Source organism: Babylonia areolata, chromosome 1, assembly GCF_041734735.1.
Source record: "Babylonia areolata isolate BAREFJ2019XMU chromosome 1, ASM4173473v1, whole genome shotgun sequence".
In the NCBI taxonomy this organism is placed as follows: domain Eukaryota; kingdom Metazoa; phylum Mollusca; class Gastropoda; order Neogastropoda; family Buccinidae; genus Babylonia; species Babylonia areolata.
In genome coordinates, this window is record NC_134876.1 from 25,098,752 (window position 1) to 25,108,751 (window position 10,000).

Genomic DNA, 10,000 nt, shown 5'->3' on the forward strand with positions numbered 1-10,000 from the left:
CTATGAGAGGAAAAAAAAGACAGAGACAATAAGGAAGGGTTGCATTTGGATGGTCAGTTTCGACAATATATTTTTATAATGTGTTCGTATTGATATGACGAATTTCGGTGTTACTTGTTTAAATAATTATTACATGTTTTCTATGTGCTTTGTTATATGTTCGTATTGATATGATGCATGTCGATGTCACATGCTTAGATAATCATTATATGGACTATATGTACTTCGTTTCCTGTGTACTGTTCAAACCTTGGAGACGAACGACGTGGGGGTGGAAGGGGGGGGGGGATATGGATGGGACGCAGTTTCGAGTCATGGAGGACAAAGATATCAGTCGGCCTTCTGCTTTAAGATCGTCTTCATGGAAGATTTGAATGAGAACTTAGAGTATGATGAGTGATGATAAATGACATGGATACTTATATAGCGCCAATCCTCGGTCGGAGACTAAGCTCTAAGCGCTTTACAAACACGGAGTCATTTGCACAACATTGCCTACCAGGGTAGATCCGACTGACGGGTGCCATTGGGCGCTCATCATTCGTTTCCTGTGTCATTCAATCAGATTTCAGGCACACACACACACACACACACACACACACACACACACACACACACACACACACACACTCAAACAGACATGTAATATTTAACGTGTATTATCCGTTGTTGTCGTTGTGTTGTTGTTGTTTTTGTTGTTGTTTTTTATATTTTCCCCGCCGCGTAGGCAGCCATACTCCGTTTTCGGTAGAATGTCTAATGTTAAATGGAAGGCTAATCGAGATGGTTGGACCCTGAAAGGAAAGAGTGCGTTGACCGAAGGATGTTGTTCTGACAGATGGAACAAAAAGAATCCGATTAGCAGTAGAAGAACGGAGAATTCAAGATGGGTTGTATGGACGAAGAATATCGAAGGTATTCAAGGGCAGTGCTACAGTTCGGTGGGAAAACGTCTCAACATAATCACCCACACAAATTGGACAAGCACCTGACGGAGGCATTCAATTTGTACACAATAGGTGATCCCCCCGGCTCCAATCATGCACAAAGGGGGTGCATTTTCCTGCTCACTTTCCAACGTCCGGAAGCGCTATTAAACTCTTACAGAATGACGGTAAGCCAGTTAAAACGTCAGTATTTCAGGCTTTTTTGCAGACGTGGAATCTAATCAGGTCCCGCTTCCAAACCCAAAGGAGAAAGGAGGCCGTCAGAGAAAACGTGAACTGTCCAATGGGGCCCATTTTTCAACATGACAGGCAGAGGGAGAAAAGCAGTTCCACGCCAAATTAACGTGTTTAAAATTGAACGCGGGAGGCTGGTGCTGCCAGATTACTTTAAAGGGATTTCACTCCAGATTGTCAGTTCAATGCAGCAAAGGGGGATAAAAAGAAAAAAGTTATTTCACTTCTCTCTCTCTTCTTCTTCTTCGTTTTTTTGTTGTTGTTGGGTTTTTTTTCCGGTTTTTTCCCCCCGACGACCTCTTCGTCATTTTTTTCTTCCAGACAACAAACATTTCCAAACCTGAAAACAATACCGCACAGTTAAACCAGTTGAAGCTGGGGACAGGAATAAATGCAAATATCCCAATGTCCCATGCAAGCGCGTGCGTTCACCCCCCACCTCCACACACACGTGCACGTGCATGCATACGTATCACACACACACAGGTATCTATTAGTAAATTTCTTTGTTGGTTTTTCCTGGCAGTTGTTTGTCAAACATAGGTGGGGAGGAGAGCTAGGAAGGTGGAGAGTGTTATTATTATGCATAAGAAACGGAACAGTTTTAAGGTGCAACAGTAAGGTACTTTATTCATCATTTGGCCTTTAGTTTTCTGCTCATTTCGAGACAAAAAAGGTATGGACGCATAGCTATAGGCTATAAACAGAATCATCAATTTCCTGCTTATTTCGAGACAAAAAAGGCCTTTAGACCATAAGCAGTATAATTCTCAAACGTCCTCCAGAATGTGGCCCTGAAAGGTATAATGAAGGCGAAAGACCAAACAGTTTTCAACTGTCAGCAAGATTATCAGAGGTACATACGCTGTTTTCTCATACAATAGAAATTTCGTACACAAAATAGAAAACATGTTCAGTATAGCCTATGAAAAATGTAAAATATATAAAATAACCATAGCATTAAAAATAAATAATTAATTAATTTTTTAAAAAAACAAATGGAAAGAGTGGAATTTAAACGTTCTCATAATTTTAACGTCATGATTATTTGCATAATATCCATACTATACATCCCTGAGCAGAGGGGTAGGGGTGGGGGGAGTGGAAGGGGGTACCAGTGCAACGATCCCAAATCATGTTTTTGCTCACCATAATAAACGAGTGTTTGTCGAACCGTAAGTTGTGTGCTGAAAACGGAGTGATTTTGTATCAAGCACTCCATATCAGCCAGCATTTCATTGTTTTACGATCATGATATTGATATATCGAAGTTTCAAGCTTTCCCTGTTATAATCACGACTGTTTATTAAAATCGAACAAATTTTGTCGAACGTATTCTTGAGAGTAATAAATACGATAATCACTCCGGACAACCCAGTTCTTGATGATGCTTGCTCCAACACTGAACACACAGACTGAAGGTCCACGACCACCTATCTGTCCGATCATGGTTGACATGAGAAAAAAAAAAGAAAAAAAAAATATATATATATATATTTATAATTTATATATATATATATATATATATTTTTTTTTTTTTTTTTTTTTTTTTTTTTTTAACCTACTCGCCGGAATCTGAAAATGTGCGCTCAGTACTGGAAAACTCCGAAAGATTATTTCCAGATAATGGCGGAAGATGACTCGTATATTTGGAAAAACAACAACAACAATGCAACAACAAAAACCAAACAATCCAAACAAATTACAAACAAACAAACAAGCAAAATAAAAACAAAAACAAACAAACAAACAAACAAAAAAGCCACGGTGTGGTGCAACATGTGTGGTCAGAAGTGAAGTACGTTTTCTTTTGAAATGTTTTAAATCAGATAGTCGTTCTCGTGGTCATTATGCAGATAGTGGTGAGGCCTTTGCACGAATCTTTCTCTGAATAAAATTTATCGACTTCTTTTTAGTAATATATCATCGTGAATAGATTATTGATGCTGAGTTTCAGTTTCAGTTTCAGTTTCTCAAGGAGGTGTCACAGCGTTCGGACAAATCCATATACGCTACACCACATCTGCTAGGCAGATGCCTGACAGCAGCATAACCCAATGCGCTTGTCAGGCCTTGAGTGCATGCTAATATATATATATATATATATATATATATATGTACCTATCAGCGTGGATTTCTTTTTACATATTTTTTGCCAGAGGACAACACTCGTCGCCATGGGTTCTTTTTCAGTGCGCTAAGTGCAGTGCTGCACACGGGACCTCGGTTTATCGTCTCATCCGAAAGACTAGACGCTCAATTTTGATTTCCAGTCAAACTTTGGAGAAGTTGATCCACGTGCTAACGAATATGTATAAGGCGGAGTTGAAGGGGTTTGAAGGGATAGGGGCTATACCATTAGGCCTACTTACAGATCTACAAGTACTTACAGACATATTGTTTAATGATGTTCTTCCGTCAAAATTATGATAGGCGGATCGGATGTGCGTTCTGCAACATAACAGGCCTATAGATCTAGATCAAAGGCCAACGTATGCAGAACGAAACCAACAGTGATGGACTTCTCAGACAAGATGGCTGCCTTTGACAGCGTCCCTGACTACAATTTTCAGTATGTCCGCTTAAGTAAAACCGTAACCCTCTTTAAAATATTTGTATACAATAAACACACCGATGATGTAGTTTGTATCACTGTGTGTGCTCTGTCCAGAATTCTTTTTTCTTGTCATTTAAATGAGTATTTCCAGAGAATTTACCACGCACACACACACGCACAACACCAGGTTATTGGTAAACCCACGTGTGAGCCGATGAGAATATGCGTATTGATGTCTTTATGTCTGTTGTGTCCTAGATCAGAAAGAAAATCGACGCAAGTTTGATTGAATAAATATTCTGTCCTGAGGAACGAACAAAGAGGGTTTGACGAAATCCTATCCTTGACGTCAGAGTTGTATTTCGTCATTGCGATCAAAACGAGTTAAAAGATTTAGATTAGTTTCAAAATGTAAAAAAATATCCACCTTATAATTTTGAATTTCACCATAGACATGCAGGCATATTCTTCAAAAGATGTAAAAGCCGAAGTGACAAAGGCTTTGTCAAAGATGGGACTATCCGAATATCACAGGTGATGCATTGTGTGAACCCTCTGTGTGTGTGTGTGTGTGTGTGTGTGGCCAACTTCTTGTTCGTCGATTTTACGTCCATTCACTAAGAGTGATATTAGACAGAAAAAAAGTGTGTGAGTGCATACGTGTGTGTGAGAGAGAGTTTGGTGGATCCGTGCAAGCTGTTTCACTATGGAAAAAAGGGTACTATATTCTAAAAGCCTAATCCTGTCCTGCAAACTATACAGTGCAGAAAATAGCACAAGGGTCAGAACATCGCTTTAAAATAGCCCACAGCAATGTGCTGCTTGTTTTTTCACAGACACGAGGGCGAGCCACTACTGGACAGACAGACCCGGGACTACATCCGAAGCAAGCTGGACCCCGAGGACCCCAGCCTGGAAGGCCTGCACGACGTGGTGCGGCAAGCCCGGGACAAGGTGACCTCGTCTAAACAGTTCCTCCAGCACTCCTCGGGCCACGTCAGCAGGCACGTGCAGAGACTGAACACCTTCCTGCATGCCCCCAGAGGCTGGTTCCTGGACCTGTGTCTCCGCCACGAGCCCCTGCACGTGCCTCTCGAGCCCACCTTCCCTGCCCAGGACCCCTGTCAGGAGGTAAGGGAGGCGGCGCGACAGTCGCTCTTCCTACAGTTCTGCGTGGACGAGTTTCACGTGCCTGCTCAGCTCATTGTCAGAGAGGTGTGGGTCCAACAACTGCACGTCCAGGGGTGCTGCGGTGACGTACAGTACGTGACGGCGCCGAATGCTCCGGAACACCCGAAAACTAAAGTAAGAGATCCACACACAGAACATGGAAACGTTACTTCTCATTCATTCCTATCCTTTCCCAAACAAACTTCAGAGTCCGGGATACAGGTGGAAGCATGGGTGAGGTCCCTACCACCTCCCTCCAACACTGCAGACAGTGCTTCAAAGCTGACTGGAGCAAGTTCATCGACGACAACATGCCGACCGAACGAAAATGTGAGACACTTTGCATGTAAAAAAGCAAAACCGCTGAACTATGCAGCAACAACAAACGCAGGTCAAGACAGATCGTGCCTGTCATCAACAATATTCAACAGTCACCCTGACGTTGTTGCCAGGCAGACGGTAAAACCCAATGCACGTCCTAAGGATTCTCCATCTCAAACAACACCTGGACAAAAAATGTCCCACAGAAGTGTTGCAAAGGCATGGACCCAAAGAACGCCCCCGGCAAGTCACGAGGTCTCCTCGCACTCCTTGCTAGTCGCTACCCCCAGCTACGGGAGCAGTTTGGATCTTGTAGAGGGCTTCCACAATGATGTCAGTCAGGTCACAAATTCTGTGTCTTTCCAGGTGGACCCCGTCAGCTTTACCCCCGAGATGCCCAGCAAAGACACCAGCCACAACGCCACAACTTCAGCCAGTTGTCTGCAAGCAGAATCTCCTCATCCCAGATTTAGTCTTCCAGAAAGGAAAAACGACACCAGTGTTATGACTCATCCTCAGATTTCTGAGCCTTCGCCTCTCCGAAAGACAACCAATAACGATTTGTTTCTGGAGAGAAACGAAACGTTTCTAAATAGGTCAACAATGGACAGAGACATCAGGATCCTGAGAGAGTCCAAGGAAGCCCTCATCCCAGAACTCAGCGAGGATCGGGTGTTCATACGTGGTCACTACCTGAACAAAGTCAACGGCGAGCTTCTTCCTTTCACGGTCTTCGTGCACAAAGACAGCAGTGTCCAGCTGGAAGGAAACCAGTTTAAACTGTGTGGAAGCTATATCAGAACTATGCTCACCACCAACAAAAGCTTGCGATGGCGATTCCAGCACATCACTGAATGACTGCTCTCTTTACTGTATGTACAACGTGTCCTAAAAATGAATCATTTGCTCCCCAGTTTCTGAAATTCACTTTCCAGTCGACAAGCTCCAATTTGTGTGCTCCAGTCTTCTCCTGATGTTTTAGATGTTTAAAACGTTCCAGTTTGAAGATTTAGGAATTTCACATTTTGAGCATTTTGGAATGTAACAGCGTGTTTTCTTCTTCGCACCCCACTTTCCCCCGGCTTACATTCTTCTGGTATACATGTACGATATATGTGTATATATAATTATGGTCATGTCAGAGATCACTGGTGAAATGACCTCCGTGAGCTGTAATTCCCAAGTTTTCATTCAAAATATGTACAAAACAGTCTGTATACTTTTGTACAGTATTTGAAACACTGTTGTTTTGTTGTTGTTTTCCAGGAAACAACCCTTTTTTTCTGTTTATTAGAGCTATCACGAGACGGGCGCAGTAACCGAGTGCTTACAGCGTTGGACTTTCAATATGTGGGTCCTGGGTTCGATCCCTCTATCGGCTCCTGGTGGGTTGAGGGTGGAGATTTTTCCAATCACCCAGGTCAACACACACACACACCTGCTAGTGTCTTCATTCTCATTGCGCGTAAACATATGCAGAAGATCAAACACGTACGTTAGAAATCTCGTAACTGACGCAAGTGTCTCGTAAATTATGTCAGGGTTATGGCAAACTCCTAGCAAGCACACACCCCGAAATCAGATTACGGTTGCCTTTATGGCGGGGTAAAAACTGTCATACATAGTAAAAAAATATATATGATAATGATGATAATAATTGTGGATGCGAGTTAACGTGGGAGGTGTAACCAAAGAAGGCATAACGAAAGGAAAAGATCGATCATGTCAATGGGGATGACAAGGGTTGATGTCAGCCTCAACTGAGAAGCTCCATCGCATCCTTGTCAAGAATCAACGTTGAGATTGTAGATGCTGGAACAACAACTGAAGCTGATGGGTTTGAGAGCAATGAACTAACAATTGTCACTCGCTCTACAGCTAAACATGGGTACTGGTTCGGAAATCCAAAGTGGTTTCTAACTGGTATTGTTGTTGTCGTCGTCAGAACCAGGTTTTAAAACTGACATTTTCACACCAGCACATGCCACAACATGTGGACCAATGCCAGTACGCACTGATTATTTTGAATGCTCCCCCGGCTGTTCCTCTGTCTGTCTGTCTGTCTGTCATTCTCTCTGTCTGTCTCTCTCTCTCTCTCTCTCTCTCTCTCTCTCTCACACACACACACACACACACACACACACACACACACACACACACACGTACACTTACATACAAATAAACATAGCCAAAGAGATTGTTGAAAAAAAATAATTCGCAGCAACTTGAACTGGTCTTCTGAACTGCAGCACATGTAGACCGACTTTTCGGTTGGTGTCAGTGTTTTCTTGTTAGTCTGTTTGTTTGTTTTTCACCTCTATCTCTACAACCATAAAGAAATGCACACAGATCGGCGAACTTTGAAGTTGACAAAACCAAAACCAGTAGGCTTTGTTAAGCAGCCACACTCGTATAAAAAATTTAAAAAAAGAAAACGGATTTCACAATGACAATGACAGCTGGATAACCAAGTGTGTGGAATAATTTTATTTGACATTTTGGGTTCCTGGCCTCATTAACTCTCTCCATACGAACGGCGAAAGAGACGACGTTAACAGCGTTTCACCCCAATTACCATCATCAAAATATTGCAAGCGGAAGGCTCTTATACTGAAGAGGTGAATGTTGACAAAGAATACCACAAATGTGACGACGGAAGCTAAAGGTTGGGTCATTCAGACACCCACTGGACATCCGAGGGGTCTGTGTAGAGGAGAAGAGAGGACTGGCCGTACTGAGTGAGTTAATATACCGTGTCTGTGTGTATCACATAATTATATTGAGCTTCAAACACACATACTAAATGAAAATAATAAGTTAACATTTTATTTTCAACTGTTGATACCATATACTGGTCCCTAATTAATTCACTGACCATAAAATCTGTCAAGTACACAGCAAACTGAAATTAGTGTTGTTTGTCTGAACTGACCATGGAAATATGTTCCCTTTGGTGAAGAGCGTTTTCCCCAATTATTACTATGTGTATCTCTATTAGAATTACTGTTTTCATATTTACAGTAATATAGTATTTTGATAACATACACTCTGTGTGTGTGTGTGTGTGTGTGTGTGTGTGTGTGTGTGTGTGTGTGTGTGTGTGCGTGCGTGTGTGTGTCTGTGACTTTTTATGTTCATTTTCTTAGTGTATTTTATTAATATCATGCGTGTACCTCCGTGTGTGTGTGTTCTTTACTGGTGTTTCTTCTTCTTATGTGTTTTATTACTGAACACCATGACTGTGCCTCTGTGTGTGTGTGTGTGTGTGTGTGTGTGTGTGTGTGTGTGTGTGTGTGTGTGCGTGCGTGCCCGCGCGCGCTCGTGCGTTTGTGTGTGTGTACGTGCGCGTGTTTTTCTTTCTTTCTCTTTTTTCCCTGTGTATCTTATTAGCATGCTTTATGTGGTATTGTGTAGTGTAGACCCTGTTTTCTCTCTCTCTCTCTCTCTCTCTCTCTCTCTCTCTCTCTCTCTCTCTCTAAAGAACCTATCAGTAACTTGAAAAGCCAACTCAACACTGATTCACTTGACTGTGACATTACTGAAAGTGAAGTCTATGCTGCAGTTCGTTTCTTGAAAAACGGCAAGGCAGCGGGCCCTGACGGGATCATTGGAGAAATCTTTAAAAATTCTATCACTGTGATTGTTCCATTTTTGGTCCTCTTGTTCCATCAACTCTTCTCTTCTGAAAGTTATCCCCTACAGTGTTCGGAAGCTATCATCCATCCCATATTTAAAAAAAGGTGACAAAAATTTACCAGATAATTATAGAGGGGTATTCCTATTGAATATATGCAGTAAACTGTACAGCCATGTATTAAACGAACGATTAAATAAATGGATTGAAAGTAACAATGTCATTAACGACTGTCAAGCCGGTTTTAGAAAGAAATATAGCACAGTTGATCATGTTTTTACATTATTCGCCATGGTTCAAAAGCAATTGTTGCTGCACAAAAAATTACATGTTGCTTTTATCGATTTTAGAAAAGCCTTTGATTCTGTTGTCCGTATAAACTTATGGAAAATTCTAAAGAAAAGGGGAATTAATGGGAAAATGTACAAAGCCATTACAATCATATATAACATTGTTAAAGCAAGAGTTAGAGCTGGCGATGAACTTAGTGATTCATTTATGAGTCCTTCAGGGTTAAAGCAAGGAGAGGTATGTAGCCCAGTTCTGTTTTCTTTCTTTATAAACGAATTAGCAGAAGAAGTCATTCAGAAAGGTAAACATGGTATTCAGCTTATTCCTGATTTATTAGAAATCCTAATTCTTATGTTTGCTGATGATATTATTTTGATTTCTGACTCGATTATAGGCCTGCAGAATCAGTTAAATGTTCTGTTCGACACAGCAAAGAAACTTGGGCTGATAGTTAACTTAGAGAAATCAAATGTTGTTATATTTAGAAATGGTGGCTATATCTCCAAAAAAGAAACATGGTTTTATGGCCAGAACAAGCTTACAGTCGTTAACATGTATAGGTACTTAGGAATTATCATGTCCACCAGACTTTCCTTCACGCACAGTTTGAATGACATGGCAAGTCGAGCGAAGAAAGGAGTCATTGGTATATTTAGATTGCTGTGGTCATTAGGAGAAAAATCACCTACTATATTCTTCAACCTCTTTGATGCTCAGATCCAGCCAATACTTAGTTATGGGGCTGAGGTTTGGGGAATCATTGCAAATGTTGACACTGTGGAAAAGGTACACCTTTTTGCTTTGAAAAGATTCTTGAATATTAGTTTCAGAACACCTAACATAATG